This window comes from Ursus maritimus, unplaced genomic scaffold (assembly GCF_017311325.1).
Source record: "Ursus maritimus isolate PB19 unplaced genomic scaffold, ASM1731132v1 scaffold_2, whole genome shotgun sequence".
NCBI classification, from domain to species: Eukaryota; Metazoa; Chordata; class Mammalia; order Carnivora; family Ursidae; genus Ursus; species Ursus maritimus.
Window position 1 is genome coordinate 27,065,964 of NW_024424452.1, and position 14,162 is coordinate 27,080,125.

At 46.2% G+C, this 14,162-nt stretch overlaps 1 protein-coding gene and 1 long non-coding RNA gene across 2 annotated transcripts in view; one reads left to right on the top strand and one right to left on the bottom strand.

The window, feature by feature from the left end:
* LOC103668624 overlaps positions 1-2,370 on the top strand; it is a 40,412-nt gene extending 38,042 nt beyond the window's left edge. The window contains exon 11 of the long non-coding RNA XR_005836065.1: positions 2,219-2,370. This is a non-coding gene — a long non-coding RNA (uncharacterized LOC103668624). The remainder of the gene's footprint in view (positions 1-2,218) is intronic.
* Positions 1-14,162, bottom strand: part of BMERB1 (bMERB domain containing 1) — a 104,625-nt gene that overhangs the window by 48,571 nt on the left and 41,892 nt on the right. The gene's annotated exons all lie outside the window — the stretch shown is intronic.

The window sequence follows — 14,162 nt, forward strand, 5'->3', positions numbered from 1 at the left end:
GAACACAGGTACTTTGCCCCATCACTGCGGCCCTTCGTGCAAGCAGACATTTTAAGACCAACTCCCGCTGTCCATCCCCATCTTAGAGTCAGGGGCAGTGTCTTAGTTTCCCAGCGCTGCTGGAACAGATCAGCACAAACTCAGGGGCTTAAAGCAACGGGAATTTATATTCTCACAGCCCTGGAGGCCAGAAGTCCCAAATCAAGGTGTCGGCAAGGCTGTGTTTGCTCCAAAGGCTCTGGGGAGAGTTCCTCCTTGCTGCTTCCAGACCCTGGTGGCTCCTGGCAATGCCTGGCCTGTGGCAGCATTGATCCAACCTCTTCCCTTCATGGGGCTGTCTTCCCTGTGGTTCTGCATGTCCTTCTGTGTCCTTTTCTGTAGAGACCCTATTTCCAAATAAGGTCACATTCTGAGGTTCTGGGTGGATGTGAATTTGGGGAGGGCGTTATTTAACCCACCACAGGGAAGAACGGCCTTGGGCTTGCAACCTCCCTGATGGCCACATCCCCTCTTGGAGGGCTTTAGTCACTGCACCTGGAGTCAGCCCTAGCTGGAAGCCACTGGGGTCCCAGGAAGCAGCCAGGGGGAGGGGCAGAGTTAAAGATCCTTGGTCTGAAGCCAGTGGCAGCTGCATGACCTCGAATGAGCCCTTTACCTCTTAGCACCTCTTCCTTCCTTTTTCAGAAGCTACCATGTGCTATGCTGTGCTGAGGCTTTATATGATCTCATTTAATCCCTATTTTATACCTGATGAATCAGACGCTTCAAGAAGGAAGTGACTTGGCCAACATCACACAGTCAGAATGTTGCAGAGACAGAATGCAAACCCAGGGTGCAATCTCTCTCTCTCTCTAAAGCACATTGGATAGCCTCTGGGCAAGGGCTAAAGGCATCTGTGGTTGGGAAAGCGTGGTGTTAACCACCCCTCAAGGATAAGTATCCTTGTTTCTCACGTCGTGGTTCATATGGGCAACCTAATTTCCACGGGACAGAGGTTGAAAATGGCCACATACCCTGGGGCAAAACATGGGACAAAGACTTACTCACATCCCATGGGTTGGCATTTTACTTATGTCCTCGAGGGAGGATGGAGGGAATGGCACTGCCAGGCTCCAGGTGCTGAGGGGAACATTTAGCAGTGACTTGGGCCTGAGAATGGGGTTGATACCTGTATTGAAAAGTCTTGCTCGTGGGTGCTTTCCTTCTCCTGGAGAAAGGAGCAATGCCTAGACCTCAAATCAGGTGTGGGATGGTTAGGATCCCTTCTTATGGTGAGTGCTGTGTGCCAGGCACTGTGCTGGGCTCACAATAAGCCTCATGTTAATTAATCTTCACAGCATCCTGGGTGAGGGGTTAGCAACTATGGCCACAGACCAAATCTGGCCCCCTGCCTGATGGTGCAAATAAAGTTTTATTGAAACACTGGCCATGCTCATTCATTTACATATTATTTATGGCCACTTCCATGTTACAACCGCAGAACTTTGTAGCTGCAACAGCAATAGAGACCGCATGGTCTGCAAAACCTCAAATATTTATTGTCTGGCCCTTTACAGAAAAAGTTTACCAACCCCTGCCCTAGACGATAGATGCTATAATTTCCCCAGTTTAAAGATTACAAAAAAAAAAAAAAAAGGTTTACCCAGTAACAGTAAGAACTAACGTTGATTGAATATTTATCATATGCTAGGATCAAATTACTTTATTTGATTCTCAAAACAAGCCCTAATAGCACCCCCACTTCACAGACAAGCAAGTTGAAACTCAAGAAAAGAAATAAGTAGGAGAGCTGAAATTTACAGTCCGATCCGTCCTACTCTAGGGCCCTTGTGGTAATAATCACATTCATTTAAGAACTACCTCCCCACTTAAGAAGTATATCATCATCTTGACAAGAGGGAAAATTGAGCATATTCTATTGCGTGAGGTAAATGGGGAATCACTGTTCTCAAGTATTAGCCGGCTTGGTGATTATCTGGGCAGCTTGTTAAAAAGGCAGATTCTCTGAGTCTACCCCCAGAGATACCCGCAGAGATTAGGCTAAAACCGGGCTGGGGAGTCACGTCCAGGGAACTTAGGCAGAAAGTCTTCAGGCCAGACTCTGGGAAACGCTGGTACAGGTCTTAAATAAATGAACGTCACACACGGTCGCTGTTTTCAGTCTGAACTTGGGAGACAGAGCTAACGTGATGGAAACCTTCCTGACACCATTTTCCAGCTAAAGGGCAGGCATCCAACAGCTGCCAATGAGTGCGTCCATGAGGAGGACAAATCCCAGAAAAAGATGGACAAGCGGGGAGCTTGGATGGCTCAGTCTGTTAGGCGTCTGCCTTCGGCTCAGGTCATGATCTCAGGGTCCTCGGATCAAGTCCCGCGTCTGGCTCCCTGCTCAGCGGTGAGTCTGCTTCTCCCTCTCTCTCTGCCCCTCCCTCCTCTCGTGCTCTCTCTCTGTTTCTCAAACGAATAAATAAAATCTTAAAGGAAAAAAAAAAGACGGACAAGCGTTTCGGGCTGGCTAGAGAAGACGGTGCCTACAAGGCTCCACGGCTGCTGTATAGAGAGAGAGCAGAGCACTAAGGCAAGGAAGTCCCCAGGGCTCCAACTGCTGCTTCCGTCACTGAGCTCCCAGGAGCTGAGTCACTTCTGGGGGGTGAGGCAGCTAAATCCATCTTTTTATCCCCAAATGCCACACAAGGGAAATGCATGCCTCATGAGCCCCGCAGCTCCAGCTAACAAGAGCTGAGCACTGGGCATAACCGGGGCACACCTGCATGTTTCACGGTATACCTTGAAAATTCAAAGCTGTGCGGGGATGGTGGCACGGCGGGAGGGGGTGGTGATAGTAGATGAGGGCTGGCCACCTCCTAGAAGCTTGTGATTTAAATATAGGCAGGATGGGGGAAAACCATGCCGGGGAACAGAGAAGCCTTCTCTAGTCTGTCTTTTCCAACCATGGATCCAAATAGGAATTTAAGCCCAGGGTCCCCCGGAACATCCCCCGCCCTCCTCTTGTTTCTGCTTTGTAACTTTCACACACCTGGTATATGCCCCAGGGCTTGTGCACATGGAGCATTTACTGTGAATGTGCTGCTGTGTGCCCACACACCCAGGTGCCCTGGAAGGGGTATGCTAGTGTTATTACCCTTCCTTTACAGACTGGTAAGATGAGGCTCGGAGAGATCATAGGGGATGGGCCAAAATCACTGGAACTCGGACCCGGGTCTGTCTGATTTCAAAGCCCATGTTGTAGATCAAAAAGCTACAGAAGAGCATTTCCAAAACCTCAGTCACTGCAAAGAGTTCACCACAGCCATGCACCACCCAGGATCTGCTGCAGCCAGAAAGGCTGTTGCCCCTCCCAACCCCCACCACCGCCCCAACCATATGCTGAAATCCTAAACCCTAGTGGGATGGTATTAGGAGAGGGAACCTTTAGGAGGTAATCAGGGTTAGATGAGGTCATGTGGGTGGGGCCCCATGACGGGATTAGTGTCCTTATCAGAAGTGACGCCAGAGCTTGATTTCTCTCTCTCTCTGCTCTCCCCCACGTAAGGAGACAGTGAGAAGACAGCCATCGATGAGCCAGGGAGGGGTTCTCACCAAGCACGGGATCTGCCAGTGCCTTGATCTTGGACTTCCGAGCCTTCAGAACCGTGAGAAGTCAATGTTTATGGCTTAAGCTCTCCAGTCTATGGTATTTTGCTAAAGCTGCCCAAGGAAAGACACCATCTATCCTATCATTTACTCATTGTTTCTTTAGATTGGCTTTTTTTTTCACTCAAATAAGCTCCTCAAAGGAAATTTCATATCATATCTATAAAGAGCAAGTCACTATTACTTAGCATAATTGGGAAGTAGCCATAAAAATAATTCCAATGGAAACAAAGTAATGTTGTTAAATTCCAGCTAAATGCTCAGATTGAAGCCAAATTCTTCTTTCTCAACAAGGTGGATTCGCAAGTCCTAGAAAGTTAGCAAGTGCTAGAGAGGCATTAAAGGCAAACCACCAGATTGTGGCTTTCTTTGGTAATCATAAAGGTTGATAATGGGGGGGGGAGTAATTTTCCCACAATGTAATTTGATGTTGTTTGATGCTAGAAGCATCTTGAGTACCACTGGGGGTACCCTTCTCACCCACCCCAGAAAAGTTGTTGTACAGTGGGATTCGGGTTGCAAGGGTGTTAAAGGTCATTCCGTCAGCCTCAGATCCATATCCGACGATGTGACCTGACACAACAGGATTGGGTTCTGAGGGTCCCTTGACAAAGGGCAATAGGCCTACACTCTGGAGTTGTCACTGGAAAATTAAATGAGAACCCAAGTCTGAAGGAAAAGTCTCAACCATGTGTCAACTTTCTCACCCAAAGATGCATCAGCCAAATGAGTCATTATTTCAACCCAGCTCATAGCATCGAGGCAGAGGCAATTACGTGAGTGGGCATACTAATCTCAGCCCCAACGAAGATTTATGAGGTGTCTAGCATCCTTAGAACATCCTCAGAAGGACACCTGAGAGAAGGACCTTGGGGGTTGCTTGTGGGGGGTGGGAGGTCAAGTGTTAGGAGGATCCCCTTCCACCTAATACATCCTTTTTCATTGTTTGAATTTTTAAATAAACTTCCCATTTTGGAATAATTTTAGGTTCATAGATATCACGGAGATACGTTGCAAAGATATCACGGAGACTTCCCATATATCCTTCACCTAGTTCCCACCATTGCCAGCATCACACTGATGTTGGTGTATTGCTATTGGCTATATTGTTTGAATTTTAGTATGAGCAGGTATAAATCAAGGTAGATTAAAAGAAAAAAAGAAACAAAGAGCAAAGGAAAAGAGTTGGTGGGTACAGGCACTGTAGGAGCCAGGCCAGCCCTGGAAGAGGGCAAGTGAAGGGGATCGTTATGGGCATGGGCTTTGGGGTCTCAGGGTTGGCTCCTATGCTGACCTTGGTCTCATCCATTGATGACTCAGCCTCAGTTTCCTTATCTGCAACGTAGGAACAATCACACCCATTTCATAGGTAATTTATATAAGTGCCAGGCACATAGCAAGTTTTCTCTATAACTGTCTCTGTAATATTCGCTCTTATTATTCCTTTAATAAGTATGCTTTGAAAACCCATTTTGTGCCAGATACCTTTCTAAAGCAATGAGGAGGGAACAAAACCGACAAAATCCCTGCCCTCGTCAAGTTGACTTTCCAGGAAGGGGCTTACATGTCAGGGAGGAAGGTCATTAGTACACCATCAGCTTATCCCTGATGCTAGATTTGGACACATTCTGGTTCAAGTCTTGGATCTACCACTAAGTGTGTGATCTGGACACACCACTTAATCTTCCTAATCTCAGTTGCCTCTTGAGTAAAATGGGACTCCTACCTCACAGAGTTGCTGCTCTCAAGGTGACATAAGATGTCAAGTGCTTGTTGCAGCGCCTGGCATGATAAAGGGTGCCCAGCATCATTCTGACTACCCTCGGATGTCCTTCTCCTGGAAGGAGCCAGACTAAAGTGGGGAAGGAAACAAGATGAAGATCATCAGATCTGGAGATCAACAGGTTGCATCTAGGCCATTCCTCTGTCCCTCTAGATAAGACTTCACCTGCCCTGGAAGCAGGGTCCAGAGGGTTCCCACCAGCCCTCTGTCGGGAGTCAGTCTCTTGGCTCACCACCGAGTATACCCAGGCACGTCTTCAACCCAACAGTCTTAAATACCGGGGAAATATATCTGAGCCCCATTACTATATCCTGATGCACTTCTAAGGCTCCTGGTGACACCCCCGCCTTTTATTGTCATCAATCATTCATGTAGGAAAGAAGCTCATCTCAAACTCCAAACATTGCATTATGGGATGCACCAAGCATCTCGCCTTCTCGCTATAACGGGAATATAATAGGAAACAGCCGGTTGCTTTTAATGAGTCATCATTTCCCAAGAAGATGAAGTAACTGCTTTTAATTGCAACATTCCCGGCTGCTCCATTCCCCCCAGCCTGCCTCATGAAGGAAGATGCCGCTGGGTCCTGCATGTAATCATCCCTCCTGCTGCACCCGGCCTTCCCAAATGTACTCTCTTTATACTCATGATCACCCCGCAAGGAAGGTTTTGCAGCCGAGGAAGCTGACTTGCCTCCAAATCTTGGCCATGGTTATTAGTCTCTGATGTGACTTTGGGCTCATTTTTTAGCTTCTCTGAGTTTCTATTTTCTCAGCAACATCTGACTTGTCCAAGATGGCAAAAGTAATTAGGAGAATGCACGCTCAGCACTGGGATTAGAAACAAGCGCCGGAGCCAAGCCAACCTGGGTTTAAACCCTGGCTCTGCCCCTTTCTAACTGGCAACCTTGGGCAGATGACTTAATCTCTTTAAGCCTCAGTGTCCTTATCTGTAAAATGGGGGTAAGGAAGTAGAATGTGAGAACACTGAAGGCTCATTTTGAAAGCTCAGGAACCAAAGCTAAGGCAAGACTTTGATCTCACCCCTGCTCAGCAGCCTCTAAGCTCTTTGTTTGGACCTGTCACCCTCAGGACTATCGACAGTTAGGGCCAGATCACTCTTTGCTAAGGGCGCTCTCCTGTGCATTGTAGGATGTGTAGCAGTGTCCCTGACCTCTACCCACTAGATGCCAGTAGCATCCTCCCACCGACCCCAAATGTCTTCAAACCTTTGCAAATATCCCCTGGGGTACAAGATTATCCCTGACTGAGAATCACTGGTTTAGATCCACCTTTTCGGGACAGCTCCTAGGAACACCTTACTTCCTGTTTGCTATGCAAGGTACCATATTCACACGTTTCATGGATTAGGCTATGGACATCTTGTTAAGTGGATTATGCAACCTAACGTACCCTCAGTATCCATCATTTGTAAGTGGGGACAATAATAGAAACTACGCATTGGTCATAGTGAGGGTTGAGTCAGAGATTTTAAGGCTAGTACAACAAAAAGACCAAGTTAGATCTTGATGAGTGTCAGTTATCATTCACCATCACCATCATCATCACCGTCATCACCACCACCACCATCATCACCACTGTCACCATTATCATCATCATAACTACCATCATCACCAGCATCATCACAATCACCATCACCACCATCATCACCATCATCATCATCACCATGACCATGACTGTCCCCATCCCCATCACCATCATCATCATCGTGACCATGACCATCACCATCTTCATCACAGTCACTACCTCCATTATCACCGTGACCATCATCATCATCACTATCACCATGACCATCACCACCACCACACCATCACCATCACCACCACCAACACCATCGAAAGAGAAAGCACCCCACCTCAGACTCCACCATAGCTGGAGCTAGGGGTGGGAAAGCACAGAGGAGATCAGTCCCTTGGGAGCCCCGTCTCCTTTACCTTCCTTCCCAGAACTCTGTTCATGAGGAATACCCCACCTCGTACACCATCCCATCTCATGCCTTCTTAAGAAGGATGAGAAGCACCAAAAGTCGTGTGCCTCACCTACATGGTCCACAAAACCAACAGTAAGCCTGGGGTGGGGGAGTGATATTAAGGTAAATGGAAATAAATTCTTTTTTTGAAAACAAATATTCTAGAATATTATCCTTCAAGGAATCATCTTGGAATACTTTATGTTTCTAATAATACCAACATTCCTCAAGCCTTTTAAGACTCCTTAGACTCTTATATGACTATTAAATCCTTTCTGGAATAAGGAGAGTTCTTAATAAACAAACTCTTTGATAATCACTTTCAAATCAGCTTATGAGGCATTGCAGAAAAGCAGTTTAGCACATTTAAATTCATGTTTTTATATTCACATGATCTGATTACCCACTTTATTTGCACAAGCTGGCTCGGAATGACTTTGGGTAGTTCCAAAAAATCAAACTCCCTCTCCAAGGGAAAGATTTACCACTGTTGTGGATGTTCACAAGATCTCAACACAGACTGGCACTACGGTTTCAAAGGAGGATTTCCAGAATGGCTTTCATCTGAATAATGTGTGTTACATCAAGGTGGGACTTTGAAGGAGATAACACATGAGTTCTGGCAGATTATTTAACAATGTGTAATGTCATTTTTCATCACTTGGCATCCTCCCTCCAACACTTCTAAGTGACCTTCAATGAGTCACCAAACAGCTCTGTCATATTTCTCCCAGCCCTGAGCGGAAGGGCTTTGGTTGGTTTCAGAAGTCCTTTGAGATCATATAAGAGAATCAAATATTCTTGCTAATTCAGTGGGAATTGTTAGGGATGTCAAATTAAAACTGTGGAAATTGATAAACTTGTAATAACAATAAGATGATGGTCCAATTAAAATTTCATAAACATGGAGCACCTGGGTGGCACAGCTGGTTAAGCATCTGACTCTTGGTTTCGGCTCTGGCTGTGATCTCAGGGTCCTGAGATCAAGCTCTGTGTTGGGCTCCATGCTTAGCATGGAGTCTGCCTAAAGAGTCACTCTTTCCCTCTCCCTCTGCACCCCCACTCGTGCTCTCTCTCTAATAAATAAATAAATCTTTAAAAAATAAAAAATAAAATTTCATAAACAACTAAATTTTTTAGCACTTTTGCAGGTTCATTCTGTTATTCAAAGTTCATTTAAAAAAATCCTCCAGCCCTGCAATCTCAGAATGATTTCATGAATATAGAGAATTATGAATCTATCCTAAGCCGTGATTCATGCCTCTCTGCTAAGACTCCCTAACACTTGCAATTTACAAACCAATTCAGAAGTAAGCGAAGGGTGATGGTCACACAAGGATGGATAGAGAACCAGATGATGCTGCTTAAAACCATGCTTGGTGGGGCTAAAATGATTGGGATCTAGAGGAAAATTAATTGCGACTGTCTAAAGTAATATTTCAGTTTTTAAAAATTGCCTAGCCTGGAAATCATGTGGCTCATTTCATCCTTCACCAGCTGGAAACTTCGAGATAAACCGCTTGGAGAACATTATTTTCTTTCAGAAAATGTGAGACAGGGGAATAGCAGGGGATAAGCCATGGTATGAATGGGGGTGATTTGGGTGTGATTCAAGGTGTCTGAGGGTCAGAGAGCCTTGGTCAGAGAAGCCAGTGCAAGGATGGCATGTGATCATGGGTGGGCTATGGTCAATGTTCACCAACACAGATGGCACGCTGGGAAGCCAGGGGCAGAGCTGGATCATGGGAGAGGAAGGAAGGAGAAGCCAACACAGAGATGGAAGTGCAGAATGGGAAGTCCAGCATGAGAAGTAAGTTGTGGCCCCACCAGGGAGATCATTCACAAAGGCAAGAGCTTCAGGACTGGAAATACTCAATGATTTTTTTTTTTAATTAACTGAAATCCAGACTTTGTTCAGATCCCTTATTTTTTACCAAATGTGCTTTTCCTATTCCTGATTCCATCCAGGCTACCATGATATTTAGGGTCCTTGTGTGTGACAGTATTCCTTGTTTTGAATGGTGACCTTGACGATACTCATCAGCTATTTTGTAGAATGTCCTTCATAATTGGGATTTGTCTGATATTTCTCCGATCCTTACACTGGAGCTACAGGTTTGAAGGAGGAAGGCCACAGAGGGAACGGGGCCATTCTCATCACTTTCTATCAAGGGCACATGTTCTCAAGATGACTTGTCAATGCTGATACTGACCTTGATCACCCGGCTGAGTAGTTTGTCAGGTTCCTCCAGGGGAAGCTTATTCTTGCCCTCTGCCCCACTCCTTCCCATACTGTCCTCTTTGGAAGGAAGTCACCAAGCACAGCCCGCATTTACAGGGTGGGAAGTTACGTGTACCTCCTTGAGGGGCGGACTGTGGTATTATTTTCATAATCAGAAGAAAATTATTCCTGCGTTAAAAGACGAAGAGGATCACACACCAGTGAAGCAAAAGCCCAGAATTTCTTGTGTGTCCCAGCCTGAACTGGAGAGGTGGCACCGAGCCAGCTCCCCAGCAATGCTGCAAGGAATGCAGAATTTGAGCATTACGTCCAAGGTTCAACCTGACTTCAAAAAAGCTGAAGACATCAAAAAAAATAAAACAACACACACACACAATTAAAAAAAACAAACACTGGGCACCAAAGCAAGGCAGAGGTTCAGCCCAATTGTATTCTTTTCATAGGCACTGATTTTTTTTCATTCAGTTCATTCATCCTTTTTGAACACTCAGGGCTCTGTCCCCTTGGGGGGGTCCTTCCTCTGTGGAGCTTTGGGCAAATGACGTGGCTTCATATGGCATTTGGTGGCTCTCTGTTCAACATAACTACCATCCACCAGACAATGTTCTAGGAGCTGGCCTATGGAAATGAAACATGCTTCCTAAGGGAGGGAAGATGGACAAACAAGCAAGGAGAGATAGACAATATCCTTTCAGTTGACAGGATTACACAGCGAGTAAAATGCACTTATGAGCTTCCAAGCAATGGATGAGGGACTCCTTCAGACACTGGGGTCTGGGAAGGCTGCTCTGGCCAAGAGGAGCAGGCTGGAGAAGATGGGTGGAAGGAATGAGGCCGGCAGATGGAGCTGTAGGTGCCAAAGCCTTAGATGGAAACAAGCTTCATGTTCAAGGACAGAGAAGGTCCACGTGGCTGGAGCAAAATGAGAAAGGGGAGCAGTGTTGCGGGATGCAGAGACAGGAAGGGGCCAGAGAACGTGGTGGAAAATCGGGGTTTGATTCCCAGTGGTTGACCTACCAAAGGCCGTTAAGTGGGGCAGTGATGAGATCCGACGGTGTTTTTCACAGTTGCTGTCTCGTGTGAGAGAGCACACAGTTGAGGGAACATCCCAGTAGTAGCGGCCCAGTCTCCTGCTATTAAATGCATCACAACGCGTGCAAAGTGCTTAGCCCAGGGCCTGGTCATAGCAAGCAATCAAGAAATGCAATAAAATAAAATAAAACAAAGGCAGTCATTTCCAACATGGTTATGTAGATGCCTGCTGCTTTTCCCCACTTGGCCAAAGCCGGCTCAGCAGCAACCTGTCCTGGGGATCTTTCTGAGTGTGGGACAGCCCAGGGCCTGCTGGCGTCCCGTCCTGTTCCCACAGACGGGCCGACTGGCCTGGGGAGTGGCATTCAAGTCGTGGGGGAGGCAGAGTGTTTGGGGGCGCACACCCCCAGGCACACACAGCGGGGTCCAAAACACCCAGCCCGGGCCTCAGTTAACCCTGGAGTGCATTCAGAAGGTTCCTGTGAAGGCTAGCAGAACACACCATCCCCAAATTTGCCACTTTGGCCTAAGGATTATTTTGAGCTAAAGGCATTCAAGAAAAAAAAGCAAGCAAACCAGAAACAAAGCAAGCTCTCTGCCCTTCCCTGATTTGCCTAAAAGCAGGACATCAATCTATAAAGGTGTCTCCTTCCCCTCGAGCTCAGGAAGGGCAGAGGTTAATCACTGGAGAGAACTCTAGACTGTTATCAGCACCAGACAAATCTACACAACAAATGCTGCTGAAAACTAGCCCTTACCTGCCATTAATTTCCCCCATACGTTTACCTCCCCACTATTTACTGCCTGGCAGCTCCAAGTCCTTCCCCTTTGACTTCTCTAAAAATGTATTGTTCTTTTGTTAAGATACTGTAGAGGCCCCAGTTCTAACTACTATCATGAGTCGCTCAGCACGTGTGTATGCTCAGTGCACATGTTCATAAACTTCTGTTAGTTCCACTCTCGATAATCCTTCTTTTGTCAGTTTAATTTACAGGGCCCCAGCCTGGCACCCTAATGTGCATAGAGGAAAAAGATTTTTTTCTTCCCCTACACCTGCTTGGTGCCTCCTTTTTTTTTTTTTTTTAAAGATTTTAATTATTTATTTGAGAGAGAGAGTGTGTGTAAGAGAGAGAGTACAAGCAGGGGGAGCTGCAGAAGGAGAGGGAGAAGCAGGCTTCCTGCTGAGCAAGGAGCCCGACACAGGCCACGATTTCAGGACCCTGAGATCGTGACCTGAACTGAAAGTCTGCAGATGCTTAACCGACTGAGCCACCCAGGAGCGCCCCCCTCCCCCGCCGCCCCCATTTGGCATCTTCTAAAGTGGGTGCCAGTAACCAAGGGCCGAAGTCTGGGTTTGGCAAAAGTTGGGGAAGAAAAACGGTGTGGCAATGAGGTGTACCCTGTGGTAAACTTGAAGTAGTAAAAGGTATTTGGGAAAAGGTAGGAAAAGCTAAACTCCGTGGGGTAGAGAAGCGCGAGAGAAACTGTCAACAATACCCATGAGCCTGGAAAACTCCAGTCTGAATCATGGAGAGCCCACGTCAGGGAAAGGCTATTTTGAGCCCAGCTACAGGGTTGGACTCTGTCTGCCTGGACTGAGTGGCTGAGCCAGGCTGTTAGCTATTCAAGTCACTGCTTCCCCTAAACAGAATTTCAATCAACGGAGTGCTAGGCGTCCGGGCCACCCGACTGCACAGAAAATGAAAAATAAACCTTTCTGTAGCTCCAGGTTTGCCAAGCCCAGAAGGTCTGCTCCAAGAGAAGGTGGAACCTGCAAAGAGCATTTTGCCGAAGGGTAGACAAGCAACCCCCTCGAGATGAGGGGGTGTGAAGGGCGATTTCCTGCCGTGGGCTCATTTTGTTCAGGGCATTTCGACTCTAAATGTCATCGTGGGATGTCTCTGATGTGGAGTGGCCAGCTGTTGGTTTTGCCTCCCCACGGCCATTCAGCTTTCTTTGGTAATAGGACCCCTATTTCCACTGGGCAACCAATGTGGGCATCAGCCCCGGGTCTTGGGGATTGTGGAGAGTCATAGCATTCCATTTCCCCAGCCACTGGGGCTGCTGCTTCAGATGGGCAAGGGGCCCGATAACAAAACACAAGGAACCCAGCCCAGGACTTTGACGTGAACTCTTGGAGGAAGAGAAACTTTGTCCCATTTTCTGCCGGACATGAACCCGCCATCACATGGATCCTGGGAGCAAGGCCTTCATGGAAGGAGGTCAAGAACCAAGAGATGGACAAAAACAAATGAGGTATTTTGAAAGCCTGGATCAACCGCCCCTAGAGAAACAGAATGTAGTGCGTCCTCTTTTCGCTTGAACAGTTCCGGGAGTTTCCTGTAGAGCGTCACATGAACACTGGACATCCTTGTAAGAGAAATGTGTGAGGATGAGCAGCAGGGGCCGAAATGCCTCTGGAGTAACTGAGCTGTGGAGCAAAGGGCAGTCCTACCGTCTCCCACCCGCCTGCACCCAGACTGTCTACACAACCAGCATCTGAAGCAGGGTCTGCCAGCTACAGCCCGGGGGCCAAATCCAGCCCGCTGCTCTTTCTGTGCAGCCTGTGAGCTAAAAATGGTATTTATACATTGTTAAATTGTTAGGGGGGAAAATATCAAAAGAAAAGGAATGGATCGTGACATGCGGAAATTATACAAAATTCAAATTTCAGTGTCCATAAATAAAGCTTTATTGGAACAAAGCCATGTGCCCATTTGTTTATGTATTGTCTGTGGCTGCTTTCACACAGAATTGGATGGTTGGGATAGACACCATATGGCTTCAAAGACACAAATATTTACTATTAGCCCTTTAAGAAAAGGTTTGCAAACCTTTATCCAAAAGGGGGTCCTTTAGGCATTTAGGAAAAGCGACTCTGTAACTTGTCTTTTATAAACTAGGATATCAGAGGTTTCTTAAGTTCCAAACTTATGCTGATAAACTTGATTAAAAAAAAACATTGGTCTTTCTTGCCAGGTAAAATGAGCAGAATAGCTAATTATTTGTACAAGTTTGCTTAGAAGAAACTTCTATTTTAGCTTTTAAGGTTGTAAGCTGAATTTCTATCTAGAAATTCGAACAATAATCTCAAAGGCAACAGCAATGATATATTCAATCTTAGTAATGGTTATTTAGCCCTATTTTTCCATAATCACAAAACTTCTTTCTAGCGCTTTCTATTTTTTTTCATAGAATCTGATAAATAATCCAAGCCATAATTGAAATAAACTTTACAGTAAGGATAATAGTTCTTAATTATTAAGTCTTTACTCTTTGCTAGGCAGAATTCTGAACATTTTGCTTATATTAACACAATTAATGGCCCGAAACCACATATCAGGTAAGTACTATTATCATACCTATTTGGTAAATGAGAAAACTCAGACATAGAGGCAGGTGAAGTAATTTGCCTAAGGTCACACAGCCAGCGAATACTGGGTCCAGGATTCAAACCCCAGT